The 14764-nt window shown below is 44.5% G+C and overlaps 1 long non-coding RNA gene across 1 annotated transcript; it reads right to left on the bottom strand.

Annotated features, from left to right (window-relative positions):
* Window positions 1-8486: 8486 nt before the first annotated feature.
* Window positions 8487-10062, bottom strand: LOC129822622 (uncharacterized). The gene is made up of 3 exons (XR_008754495.1): window positions 9997-10062; window positions 9205-9288; window positions 8487-8978 (listed from the first exon to the last, which is right to left on the bottom strand). It is a non-coding gene; the product is annotated as an uncharacterized LOC129822622 (long non-coding RNA).
* Between the last annotated feature and the right edge of the window lie 4702 nt (window positions 10063-14764).

The raw sequence follows: 14764 nt of genomic DNA, 5'->3' as shown, positions 1-14764 counted from the left end.
GCAGTGGCTGTATTTCTGTGAACATAACATTAAAGCCGATCGATTAGAAAAAAGCCAATTTAGTAGCCTAATCGCTGGACTCCATCACACACTTGTATGCTAATTGCACACATTGAAATTGTCACACTGTAGTGTTGCCATGCCTCTGCTATCAGCCCATCACAGTCCAGGGGGCTCCTTGTTTCCTCCAATCAAATCAAATGTTATTTGTCACATGCTTCGTAAACAACAGGCGTAGACTAACAGTGAAATGCTTACTTATGGGCCCTTCCCAACAATGCAGAGAGAAATAACAGAAAATGAATACCACGTAATAATAAAAGTAATACTAAATATATAATGAGTAACGATAACAGGATAGATCATTAACAGTAGCAGAAGCATAAGTGATGAGTAAAAGAAGTTAGTGCAGAAAGGGTCAATACAGATAGTTAAACTATTTAGCAGTCTTATGGCTTGGTGGTAGAAGCTGTTCAAGGTCCTGTTGGTTCCAATCTTGCCATGTGGTAGCAGATAAAACAGTCTAGATTGGAGTTTGATTTAGTCACATGCACAGGGTCACAGATGTAATTGCAGTGTACAGTGAAATAGTTACATTCTAACAGTGTAGGTGTGAATGAAATGATATGAATAATAATAATAATAATACAAATTATAATATATGCAGTGTCTTCAGAATGTATTCACACCCCTAGACTTTTTCCACATTTTGTGGTGTTACAACTGGAATTTAAAAAGGATTACATTGAGATTTTGTGTCACTGGCCAACACACAATACAAAGTGTCAATGTGGAATCATTTTTTTATTATACATTTAGTTTAAATTTTATTTTATTTTTTACAAATGAATTAAAAATGAAAAGCTTAAATGTCTTGAGTCAATAAGTATTCAATCCCTTTGTTATGGCTAGTCTAAATGAGTTCAGGAGTAAAAATGTGCTTAGCGATCGGTGTCCCGTCAACGGGACAGTTGTAAATCATACAGCGCCTTGTGTCACGATCGCAGATTTTAGAGAAACAACAAATGTCGGTACATATAAGTGTCTTATATCGGCTGAAAGCTTAAATTCTTGTTAATATAACTGCACTGTCCAATTTACAGTACTTATTACTGAGAAAAAATGCCATGCTATTGTTTGAGGAGAGCTCCTAACAAGAACCAGACTTCACTATATCATTAAGGGTATAGTATATCCTATAGGACACCAAATTTGGTCAGAGAGTGACGCCTTCATGGCACGCCGATGACGCGGGCAGTCTTCACTTGATCGACTCTAACTTAGTCAAATAAGCACCAATCAGGATCAAACAAAGCTAGCTAGATAGCCAATGAGCTGGGCTTTACGGAAACACTGTATATGTCGCAAAATGTAGCTGCTAACCTTTTTTTCGACAGCATGCCTTTTCCTTTTGGACAAAAATTTTACGAATTTCAGTTATGAAAACTAGTTGTTTTGCAAATGTTGAACTTATAATATGGCTACTAATACTATTATTGCACACAGTGAGTCAATGCAACTTATTATGTGACCCGTTAATAAATCTTCTTAGGGATAGCCCCCCTTTTTAAAATTTTCGCCTAAAATGACATACCCAAATCTAACTGCCTGTAGCTCAGGCCTTGAAGCAAGGATATGCATTTTCTTAGCACCATTTGAAAGGAAACACTTTGAAGTTTGTGGAAATGTGAATTGAATGTAGGAGAATATAACACGATAGATCTGGTAGAAGAAAATACAAAGAATAAAACAACAGTTTTTTCTCTTTTTTCTACCACCATCTTTGAAATGCAACAGAAAGGTCCCACTTACAGCCATCACTCTGGTTCTAATTCCGAGGGTGATCAAGTGAAGACCGCCCGCGTCATCGGCGTGCCATGAAGGCGTCGCTCACTGTCCCATTGACGGGACGCCGATCCCTAAGCACTTTAAAATTATATTTAATGACTACCTAATCTCTGTACCCCACACATACAATTATTTGTAAGCTCCCTCAGTCGAGCAGCAAATTTCAAACACAGATTCAACCACAAAGACCTAGGAGGTTTTCCAATGCCTCAAAGGACACATATTGGTAGACGGGTAAAATAAAATAATAAAAAAGACATTGATATTGAATATCCGTTTGAGCATGGTGAAGTTATTAATTACACTTTTTACATTTACATTTAAGTCATTTAGCAGACGCTCTTATCCAGAGCGACTTACAAATTGGTGCATTCACCTTATGATATCCAGTGGAACAACCACTTTACAATAGTGCATCTAACTCTTTTAAGGGGGGGGGGGGGGGGTTAGAAGGATTACTTTATCCTATCCTAGGTATTCCTTAAAGAGGTGGGGTGTCAGGTGTCTCCGGAAGGTGGTGATTGACTCCGCTGACCTGGCGTCGTGAGGGAGTTTGTTCCACCATTGGGGTGCCAGAGCAGCGAACAGTTTTGACTGGGCTGAGCGGGAACTGTACTTCCTCAGAGGTAGGGAGGCGAGCAGGCCAGAGGTGGATGAACGCAGTGCCCTTGTTTGGGTGTAGGGCCTGATCAGAGCCTGAAGGTACGGAGGTGCCGTTCCCCTCACAGCTCCGTAGGCAAGCACCATGGTCTTGTAGCGGATGCGAGCTTCAACTGGAAGCCAGTGGAGAGAGCGGAGGAGCGGGGTGACGTGAGAGAACTTGGGAAAGTTGAACACCAGACGGGCTGCGGCGTTCTGGATGAGTTGTAGGGGTTTAATGGCACAGGCAGGGAGCCCAGCCAACAGCGAGTTGCAGTAATCCAGACGGGAGATGACAAGTGCCTGGATTAGGACCTGCGCCGCTTCCTGCGTGAGGCAGGGTCGTACTCTGCGAATGTTGTAGAGCATGAACCTACAGGAACGGGTCACCGCCTTGATGTTAGTTGAGAACGACAGGGTGTTGTCCAGGATCACGCCAAGGTTCTTAGCACTCTGGGAGGAGGACACAATGGAGTTGTCAACCGTGATGGCGAGATCATGGAACGGGCAGTCCTTCCCCGGGAGGAAGAGCAGCTCCGTCTTGCCGAGGTTCAGCTTGAGGTGGTGATCCGTCATCCACACTGATATGTCTGCCAGACATGCAGAGATGCGATTCACCACCTGGTTATCAGAGGGGGGAAAGGAGAAGATTAATTGTGTGTCGTCTGCATAGCAATGATAGGAGAGACCATGTGAGGATATGACAGAGCCAAGTGACTTGGTGTATAGCGAGAATAGGAGAGGGCCTAGAACAGAGCCCTGGGGGACACCAGTGGTGAGAGCACGTGGTGCGGAGACAGATTCTCGCCACGCCACCTGGTAGGAGCGACCTGTCAGGTAGGACGCAATCCAAGCGTGGGCCGCGCCGGAGATGCCCAGCTCGGAGAGGGTGGAGAGGAGGATCTGATGGTTCACAGTATCAAAGGCAGCCGATAGGTCTAGAAGGATGAGAGCAGAGGAGAGAGAGTTAGCTTTAGCAGTGCGGAGCGCCTCCGTGACACAGAGAAGAGCAGTCTCAGTTGAATGACTAGTCTTGAAACCTGACTGATTTGGATCAAGAAGGTCATTCTGAGAGAGATAGCAGGAGAGCTGGCCAAGGACGGCACGTTCAAGAGTTTTGGAGAGAAAAGAAAGAAGGGATACTGGTCTGTAGTTGTTGACATCGGAGGGATCGAGTGTAGGTTTTTTCAGAAGGGGTGCAACTCTCGCTCTCTTGAAGACGGAAGGGACGTAGCCAGCGGTCAAGGATGAGTTGATGAGCGAGATGAGGTAAGGGAGAAGGTCTCCGGAAATGGTCTGGAGAAGAGAGGAGGGGATAGGGTCAAGCGGGCAGGTTGTTGGGCGGCCGGCCGTCACAAGACGCGAGATTTCATCTGGAGAGAGAGGGGAGAAAGAGGTCAAAGCACAGGGTAGGGCAGTGTGAGCAGAACCAGCGGTGTCGTTTGACTTAGCAAACGAGGATCGGATGTCGTCGACCTTCTTTTCAAAATGGTTGACGAAGTCATCAGCAGAGAGGGAGGAGGGGGGAGGAGGGGGAGGAGGATTCAGGAGGGAGGAGAAGGTGGCAAAGAGCTTCCTAGGGTTAGAGGCAGATGCTTGGAATTTAGAGTGGTAGAAATTGGCTTTAGCAGCAGAGACAGAAGAGGAGAATGTAGAGAGGAGGGAGTGAAAGGATGCCAGGTCCGCAGGGAGGCGAGTTTTCCTCCATTTCCGCTCGGCTGCCCGGAGCCCTGTTCTGTGAGCTCGCAATGAGTCGTCGAGCCACGGAGCAGGAGGGGAGGACCGAGCCGGCCTGGAGGATAGGGGACATAGAGAGTCAAAGGATGCAGAAAGGGAGGAGAGGAGGGTTGAGGAGGCAGAATCAGGAGATAGGTTGGAGAAGGTTTGAGCAGAGGGAAGAGATGATAGGATGGAAGAGGAGAGAGTAGCGGGGGAGAGAGAGCGAAGGTTGGGACGGCGCGATACCATCCGAGTAGGGGCAGTGTGGGAAGTGTTGGATGAGAGCGAGAGGGAAAAGGATACAAGGTAGTGGTCGGAGACTTGGAGGGGAGTTGCAATGAGATTAGTGGAAGAACAGCATCTAGTAAAGATGAGGTCAAGCGTATTGCCTGCCTTGTGTAGGGGGGGAAGGTGAGAGGGTGAGGTCAAAAGAGGAGAGGAGTGGAAAGAAGGAGGCAGAGAGGAATGAGTCAAAGGTAGACATGGGGAGGTTAAAGTCACCCAGAACTGTGAGAGGTGAGCCATCCTCAGGAAAGGAACTTATCAGGGCGTCAAGCTCATTGATGAACTCTCCAAGGGAACCTGGAGGGCGATAAATGATAAGGATGCTAAGCTTGAAAGGGCTGGTAACTGTGACAGCATGGAATTCAAAGGAGGCGATAGACAGATGGGTCAGGGGAGAAAGAGAGAATGTCCACTTGGGAGAGATGAGGATCCCAGTGCCACCACCCCGCTGACCAGAAGCTCTCGGGGTGTGCGAGAACACGTGGGCAGACGAGGAGAGAGCAGTAGGAGTAGCAGTGTTATCAGTGGTAATCCATGTTTCCGTCAGTGCCAAGAAGTCAAGGGACTGGAGGGAAGCATAGGCTGAGATGAACTCTGCCTTGTTGGCCGCAGATCGGCAGTTCCAGAGGCTGCCTGAGACCTGGAACTCCACGTGGGTCGTGCGCACTGGGACCACCAGGTTAGAGTAGCAGCGGCCACGCGGTGTGAAGCGTTTGTATGGTCTGTGCAGAGAGGAGAGAACAGGGATAGACAGACACATAGTTGACAGGCTACAGAAGAGGCTACGCTAATGCAAAGGAGATTGGAATGACAAGTCGACTACACGTCTCGAATGTTCAGAAAGTTAAGCTTACGTTGCAAAAAATCTTATTGACTAAAATGATATAGTACTGCTGGCTGGTGAAATAGGCTAGCTAGCAGTGGCTGCGTTGTTGACTTTGTTTGAAAGTGTAGCTGGCTAGGTAACCTCTAACTGGCTAGGTAACCTCGACAATTACTCTAGACTACACAATTATCTTGGATACAAAGACGGCTATGTAGCCTGCTAAGATCAAACAAATCAAACTGTTGTACTGTAATGAAATGAAATGTTATACTACCTGTGGAGCAAAGCGGAATGCAACTACTCGCTCCAAACCGGAAGTGCGTATCGTAGAGGGAGAGGCAATAGAAGTGTTGTTTCTTGTATTATTGTCTTTTGTGTCTTTAGAGGACTGCTTCACCTTAATGTCCCTTTTCCCCCCTTTCCCTTTTCTTCTGTCCTTATTTTGTCCCACTTTGTCCCTTCTTTGTCCCTTCTTCTCTTCTGCCAACTAGACACTCCTTGTTAGCTAGCTAGCTTCTTCCAGGAATGTCCCTAGCAACTGCCTAGCAACTGGTAAACAACTTAGCTAGCTAAGAAAACGATATAATTTTATGAAAAAATTGTTACTTTTTCAAAAGCCTTTCTTCTTTGTTTGCTGCTTGTTTGGTCTCCTATTCAGTTTGCAGTTTCTTTTGATTTTTTTCGATGTACTTTACTCTAAAAAAACATTTAAATTTCAATATTTGTAGGAGCTCATCTTTTCAGCTGCTGCTGCTTAATTACTTTGGATGGTGTATCACTAAAAAAGATACAGGAATCCTTCTTAACTCAGTTGCCAAAGAGGAAGGAAACCGCTCAGGGATTTCACCATGAGCCCAATGGGGACTTTAAAATAGATAAAGTTTATTGGCTGTGATAGAAGAAAACTGAGGATGGAACAACAACATTGTAGTTACTCCACAATACTAAGCTTATTGACAGAGTGAAAAGAAGGAAGCCTGTACAGAATACAAATATTCCAAAATATGCATCCTGTTTGCAACAAGGCACTAAAGTAATACTGCAAAAAATGTGGCAAAGCAATACATTTTTTGTCCTAAATACAAAGCGTTATGTTTGGAGCAAATCCATTTTTGCCACAGCTCGCATTGATGTGCCATCCTGGATGAACTGCACTACCTGAGCCACTTGTGTGGGTTGTAGACTCCGTCTCATGCTACCACTAGAGTGAGAGCACCGCCAGCATTCAAAAGTGACCAAAACATCAGCCAGGAAGCATAGGAACTGAGAAGTGGTCTGTGGTCACCACCTGCAGAATCACTCCTTTTTTGGGGGTGTCTTGCTAATTGCCTATAATTTCCACCTTTTGTCTATTCCATTTGCACAACAGCATGTGAAATGTATTGTCAATCAGTGTTGCTTCCTAAGTGGACAGTTTGATTTCACAGAAGTGTGATTGACTTGGAGTTACATTGTGTTGTTTAAGTGTTCCCTTTATTTTTTTGAGCAGTGTATATATATATATATACACTTATTTATTTTTTATGACTTAAAAATACAATTATTTCAATTTAGGCTCAGCAGTGCTTGATCTATTTTATCAAAGCTCAAGTTTAAATATAATATGATCCGAGAAGAACAATATTGGAAGGCCAAGCATATAGCCAATATGCTGTGATAAACGTATTAAGTGTACTGCGCAAATGTCATTCCTACAGAACTGTTTTTAGTAATGTTGCATAGGCTTACATTTTTTATTTTACTGGACTGATGGTACCTGCATCTCATGGTTAGTCTCAGCGGAGGGAGGGAGAGAGAAGCATAGGGCACATCCCTGCTCTCTCCTTTCCTCCGGCGAGATTGACCAGAGAGAGGGGACACCGTCCTCCCACTGATGGCAAAACTCAAGTTGCACCGCATAATTTTTGCCTCATGCACAAATTCATGTTGTTCTTATGACCAGAGATAGGGAAGTATTCCTCGACATTAAAATAGACATGACGAGCTGCTAATAATAAAAACTCAGGCCTATCAATACACTACTAATTAATTGAAGCTGCAGCACGAGAGGAAGGTTTTGTAAAAGTGTTTGAATAAAAACAGTGTTGACTGTGCTTCAGTATTCAGTATTCAGTAAAACAGTTTTGACTAAACATTTTTATTCCATTTTTTATTCAGGCTGTAACAACAAAATGTGGAACAAGTCAAGGGGCATGAATACTTTCTGAAGGCACTGTACATATTTACAACTGTGATGATATATATATATATACAGTAAATGTCCATTGGGATACGTGTGTGTGTGTGTGGGGGGGAGGGGGGGGTAGAAGCTAATGACCAGTCTGTTAATTTTAGCCATGATGCTCCAGTACTGCCTGCATCGGAGTGATGGAAGAGGGAAGAGGCGTTGTCATGCCATCTTCACAGCCATGTTGGTGTGTGTAGACCTAATCAAATGTATTTATAAAGCCCTTCTTACATCAGCTGATATCTCAAAGTGCTGTACAGAAACACAGCCTAAAACCCCAAACAGCAAGCAATGCAGGTGTAGAAGCACGGTGGCTAGGAAAAACTCCCTAGAAAGGACAGAACCTAGGAAGAAACCTAGAGAGGAACCAGGCTATGAGGGGTGGCCAGTCCTCTTCTGGCTGTGCCGGGTGGATATTATAACAGAACATGGCCAAGATGTTCAAATGTTCATAGATGACCAGCAGGGTCAAATAATAATAATTACAGTCGATGTCGAGGGTGCAACAGGTCAACACCTCAGGAGTAAATGTCAGTTGGCTTTTCATAGACGATCATTGAGAGTATCTCTACCGCTCCTGCTGTCTCTAGGGAGTTGAAAACAGCAGGTCTGGGACAGGTAGCACGTCCGGTGAACAGGTCAGGGTTCCATAGCCGCAGGCAGAACAGTTGACAGTTTCAGTTGAAACTGGTGCAGCAGCACGGCCAGGTGAACTGGGGACAGGCGGGTGAGGACTTTGTATGCATCGTGGAAGTTAGAGTAGCAGTGGTCGAGAGTATTAGTTCTACGTGTTGTCCAATCAATATGCTGATAGAATTTAGGTAGCATTGTTCTCAAATTTGCTTTGTTAAAATCCCCAGCTACAATAAATGCAGCCTCCGGATATCTAGTTTCCAGTTTAAACAGAGTCCAGTGAAGTTCCTTGAAGGGCCGTCTCAGGGGCGAAAATCTGATATCAACCTTGGAGGGGACAATTACATGAAATTTTCTCAGGAGCAATTCCTGAGGGGGACACCAAAAGTAGTGCTGTAACACATAGACTATGTTGTAATATGTTAAATGTATATTGAGGGACCATAATCACTACTACTGGATAATTGTTAGGTACAGTAGTTAACTGAAGGGTTGTCCCAACTTGTTTAAATCATTATAATACTACTAATAATAATAGTTATAGCAATGTTCCTTATCAGTGCAGTGTTCCTCTCTCTTGAAACGTTTGCAAGAGTTTGCGGTTCTATAAATTGTGGGTGTGGCTGATATGGTTTTGTGTCATCACTGAGGTAACTGGACGATGCTGTGCCACTGTCCCCTATACTGGTGCTGCTGGCAACAAGGGTGACACCTGGTCCTGCCGTGGCTGTGACACTGTCCTCAAGTCTCTCTCCTTGGCTCTTTCCCTTTCACCACCCTCACTGACTCACAGTCTGTCTCCTAGAAAAGAAATAAGGTGTTTGCTGTACTCCTAACTACCGGTACCCAAAACTACACAATTAATCACAACAGCAATACCATTGCCTTAAACAAATCTTGGTTCAGTCACCAGTTTAAATTGAGAGTGGGGGTATTCATTGCATTTTCCAATTATGTCCCTATTTTACAAATCAAAAAAATTGAGAACCTTTCATAATGTTGACAAACAAAGACTCAACAAACTTACCTGAGACTCCCTGTCTCTGCCAGTCTGTCCCTGCATATCTGTCCCCAGCTCTGCTGTCTGTGTGCCATCTGTTGCCTGCTCTGCCTAATGACATCATTGTGAAATATTTCCATTAGCATTTTACTTCTTTCTTATGAACATTTTATCAACTGGTCTTTGAGATATTAGGCTACTAGAGTTCTTACTTTGCATTTTGGTGTACTGAAAAATACTCTGATGTCCGTCTTTTTACTTTTTTCTGACATTTTTCTACCTGGCTGGCTGGCTGACCGGTCTAGCTGCACACACACATTTACACAACACATGCTGCAACGTTTTGAAATTTTAACATAGTTTGTTTCATATTGGCAGGCTTCCAACAATAGCTGAATTTGCAAAGCTAGCGAGCACCAATTCCGTTTCTGTGGTGTTTGCTATAATCTTTGCTACCTGGTTAAAGGTGAAAAAAATAAAAAATTCACTAGCGACAATTTAGCTTTTGCAACGAGACCATTAAATATATTTAAGACAATGGTATAAGAGAGTGTAGTTTTGTTCAGTTTGGACATCAGTTTATCGCTAACCTTATCACAGGGACTTTGAAGCACTACAGCTGCATGCTAATCTTGGAATAAACTGACGATAGCAAATATTCCATCTTTGACGACGCCACATAAATGGAATAGGTACTAGCTAGCTTGATAGTTAATGTTTGCTTTAGTTTGCGCGCTAGCTCTGCAAATTCAGCTAGTGTGTGAACCCTGCAACATGAAAAAAATATATACATTGCTAAGGCGCGATTGACTGGATTACCTCACGTCAGTTACGTACATTGAGTGCCTTTCGGACAGTAGATACGAGCCCTCTATTACCTTGCCAACTAAAGAACTGGCAGTGGATCAAACCATTGTGAGGCAAAGGGCGGGGGGGTCGCAATCTTGTGAAATTTAAAAACGCGCTATTAAGTGTCTATAATCAGTACAAGTGCTTTCATTGCGTATTATTAATATTATTGAAATTACATAGTTATGTTTACAGTGATATATTGGGGGGGACAAATCATATTTTCCCCAGGATGGGGGGGGGTCGTGTCCCCCCCGTCCCCCCTGGGATTTCCGCCTATGGGCCGTCTTGGTGTTCGCTTGAAGGGGCGGGGATGTACACAACTGTGACTATAACTGACAAGAAGTCTCTTAGTAAGTAGAATGGCCGGCATTTGATTGTAAGGAATTCTAGGTCGGGTGAGCAGAAGGACTTGAGTTCCTGTATGTTGTTATGATTACACCATGAGTCGTTAATCATGAAGCATACACCCCCGCCATTCCTCTTCCCAGAGAGGTGTTTATCTCTGTCGGCGCGATGCATGGAGAAGCCCGGTGGCTTAACCGATTCCGACAACATATCCCAATACATATCTTATGTTGCCTTGTGGATTTATTTTAGAAAGTCATTTAGATTGAAACCAGGCAAACACCCCACATATTCATCTTTGTGGATGAGGCTAGTTTCAACTTGGCCAAAACACGGTGGTGAGGAAGGAATGTGATTGGTTAAAGAGCCACAGTGGATGTCCCGGGCCAGAGGGGTGCCAACATCACAATGTGTGCAGCAATATCCTCTGACGGATTGCTGTTACACAAACTGCTAATTGGGCCATACATCACCGATCGTCTCATTTCATTCCTGGATGACCTCTATGGAAGGGTTGTGCCAGGTGAGGAAAGTGTTGCAGTGAGGCGAAATCAGCCAACGTTTGTAATTGTATGGGACAATGTGACATTTCACCACTCCCGTGCAGTGTCACATTTTCTCCCACCTTACTCTCCATTCCTCAACCCCATAGAGGAATTATGGTCCTCATGGAGGTGGAAGGTTTATGACCACCATCCACATGATTAAATGTCCCTCCTGGACGCAATGAATGCTGAATTCCTGGACATATCTGCAGAAGATTGCCAGGGATGGACCAGGCATGCCAAAAGATTCTTTCCTAGATGTATTGCCCAAGATGACATAAGATGTGATGTGGATGAGAACCTGTGGCCAAATGCAGAAGACAGGGTTGACTAACATTGCTACTGTATCTGTATCGGTTGTGGCGTACAGCAGGTCAGCCACCAGGGGGAGACTCGTCGAGGCCTGGTGACAGACGGAGTATACATCACGAGGCGATGGCTCCATCTGCTGGACGTGCCAGGTCTCGACGGGCTCTCCGGCCAGGACTAATTGGGGATTGGTGATTAATCAAGGGCTGATTGCTCACCAGCTGTACAACTCCCATAAAGCTGTTAGAAGGGCAGCACACAGGCGAGAGACTGGGGGAGGAAAGGTCTCCCGTATAGTTGGGGACGGTACCAGAGGGAGTTCAGTTTTTAATCCCCACAGGATACAGCAAGACCCAGAGCCCAGAAGACGGTATCCCGGAGAGGGTCTCTTGGACTATTATTTTAATAAACACCTTTGAAACTGAGCTAATCCTACTTGGTCCGTGTCTGATCTGTGTAAACGTTTTGACCCAACCCCCTGGTCTGCCACACAGTAGATGGTGTATATACAAATTATTGTATTTTGGAATCACTCAATGACAAAAAATGACAAAACATACTGAAGCATATTGCATCATGTCTGATTCATTCCTGTGACATATACTGCATTGAATTCTAAACAGTTGAGAGGTGTCATTCTTGTTTTGTAAAGAAATGTTACAAAAGAAAACATTGTGTAATGCTACCTGTTCGTGTTTTTTAGGTCGTTGTTTTATGAGTTTTATTTTTTATTTCACCTTTATTTAACCAGGTAGGGTAGTTGAGAACAAGTTCTCATTTGCAACTGCGACCTGGCCAAGATAAAGCAAAGCAGTTCGACACATACAACAACACAGAGTTACACATGGAGAAAACAAACATACATTCAATAATACAGTAGAAAAATCTATATACAGCATTTGCAAAGGAGGTAGGATAAGAGAGGTAAGGCAATAAATAGGCCATGGTGGCAAAGTAATTACAATATAGCAATTAAACACTGGAATGGTAGGATGTGCAGAAGATGAATGTGCAAGTTGAGATACTGGGGTGCAAAGGAGCAAGATAAATAAATAAATACAGTATGGGGATGAGGTAGATTGGATGGGCTATTTACAGATGAGCCATGTACAGGTGCAGTGATCTGTGAGCTGCTATGACAGCTGGTGCTTAAAGCTAGTGAGGGAGATATGAGTCTCCAGCTTCAGAGATTTTTGCAGTTCGTTCCACTCATTGGCAGGAGAGGTGGCCAAAGGAAGAATTGGCTTTGGGGGTGACCAGAGACATATACCTGCTGGAGCGTGTGCTATGGGTGGGTGCTACGATGGTGACCAGTGAGCTGAGATAAGGCAGGGCTTTACCTTGCAGAGACTTGTAGATGACCTGGAGCCAGTGGGTTTGGCGACGAATATAAAGCGAGGGCCAGCCAACGAGATCATACAGGTCGCAGTGGTGGGTAGTATATGGGGCTTTGGTGACAAAATGGATGGCACTGTGATAGACTGCATCCAATTTTTTGAGTAGAGTGTTGGAGGCTATTTTGTAAATGATATCGCCGAAGTCGAGGATCGGTAGGATGGTCAGTTTTACGAGGGTATGTTTGTCAGCATGAGTGAAGGATGCTTTGTTTCCGAAATAGGAAGCCGATTCTAGATTTAATTTTGGATTGGAGATGATTAATGTGAGTCTGGAAGGAGAGTTTACAGTCTATCCAGACACCTAGGTATTTGTAGTTGTCCACATATTCTAAGTCAGAACCATCCAGAGTAGTGATGCTGGAACGGCGGGCAGGTGCAGGCAGCGATCGGTTGAAGAGCATGCATTTAGTTTTACTAGCATTTAAGAGCAGTTGGAGGCCATGGAAGGAGAGTTGTATGGCATTGAAGCTCATCTGGAGGTTAGATAACACAGTGTCCAACGAAGGGCCAGAGGTATACATAATGGTGTCGTCTGCGTAGAGGTGGATCAAAGATTTACCAGGAGCGAGAGCGACATCATTGATGTATACAGAGAAGAGAGTCGGCCTGAGAATTGAACCCTGTGGCACCTCCATAGAGACTGCCAGAGGTCCGGACAACAGGCCCTCCGATTTGACATACTGAACACTATCTGAGAAGTAGTTGGAGAACCAAGCGAGGCAAACATTTGAGAAACCAAGGCTGTTGAGTCTGCCAATAAGAATGTTGTGATCGAACGCCTTAGCCAGGTCGATGAATACAGCTGCACAGTAATGTCTCTTATCGATGGCGGTTATGATATCGTTTAGGACCTTGAGCGTGGCTGAGGTGCACCCATGACCAGCTCTGAAACCAGATTGCATAGCGGAGAAGGTACGGTGAGATTCGAAATGGTCGGTAATCTGTTTGTTCACTTGGCTTTCAAAGACCTTATAAAGGCAGGATAGGATAGATATAGGTCTGTAGCAGTTTGGGTCTATAGTGTCTCCCCCTTTGAAGAGGGGGGTGACCGCGGCAGCTTTCCAATCTCAGACGACACGAAAGAGAGGTTCAACAGGCTAGTAATAGGGGTTGCAATAATTTCGGCAGATAATTTTAGAAAGACAGGGTCCATATTGTCTAGCCCAGCTGATTTGTAGGTGTCCAGATTTTTCAGCTCTTTCAGAATATCAGCTATCTGGATTTGGGTGAAGGAGAAGTGGGGGAGGTTTGGGCGAGTTGCTGTGGGGAGCGCAGGGCTGTTGACTGGGGTAGGGGTAGCCAGGTGGAAAGCACAGCCAGCCGTAGAAAAATGCTTATTGAAATTCTCAATTATTGTGGATTTATCGGTAGAGACAATGTTTCCTAGCCTCAGTACTGGGAGGAGGTGCTCTTATTATCCATGGACTTTACACTGTACCAGAACTTTTTTGAGTTTGTACTACAGGATGCAAATTTCTGTTAGAAAAAGCTAGCCTTAGCTTTCCTAATTGCCTGTGTATATTGGTTCCTAACTTCCCTGAAAAGTTGCATATCACAGGGGCTATTCGATGCTAATGCAGAACGCCACAGGATGTTTTGTGCTGGTCAAGGGCAGACAGGTCTGGAGTGAACCAAGGGCTATATCTATTCCTAGTTCAATTTTTTTTGAATGGAGCATGCTTATTTAAGATGGTGAGGAAGGCACTTTTAAAGAATAACCAGGCACCCTGTACTGACGGGATGAGGTCAATGTCATTCCAGGATACCCCGGCCAGGTCAATTAGATAGGCCTGTTCACAGAAGTGTTTTAGGGAGCGTTTGACAGTGATGAGGGGTGGTCATTTGACCGCAGACCCATTATGGATGCAGGCACAGAGGCAGTGATCGCTGAGATCTTGGTTGAAAACAGCAGAGGTGTATTTGGAAGATGAGTTAGTTAGGATGATATCTGAGGTTGCCCGTGTTTACGGATTTGGGGTTGTACCTGGAAGGTTCATTGATAATTTGTGTGAGATTGAGAGCATCAAACTTAGATTGTAGGATGGCCAGGGTGTTAAGCATGTCCCAGTTTAGGTCACCTAGCAACACGAGCTCAGAAGATAGATGGGGGGCAATCAATTCACATATGGTGTCCAGGGC

This window comes from Salvelinus fontinalis, chromosome 24, assembly GCF_029448725.1.
Source record: "Salvelinus fontinalis isolate EN_2023a chromosome 24, ASM2944872v1, whole genome shotgun sequence".
NCBI classification, from domain to species: domain Eukaryota; kingdom Metazoa; phylum Chordata; class Actinopteri; order Salmoniformes; family Salmonidae; genus Salvelinus; species Salvelinus fontinalis.
The sequence above is the reverse complement of the archived record's forward strand: the minus strand, read 5'-3'. Positions and strand labels throughout refer to the sequence as shown.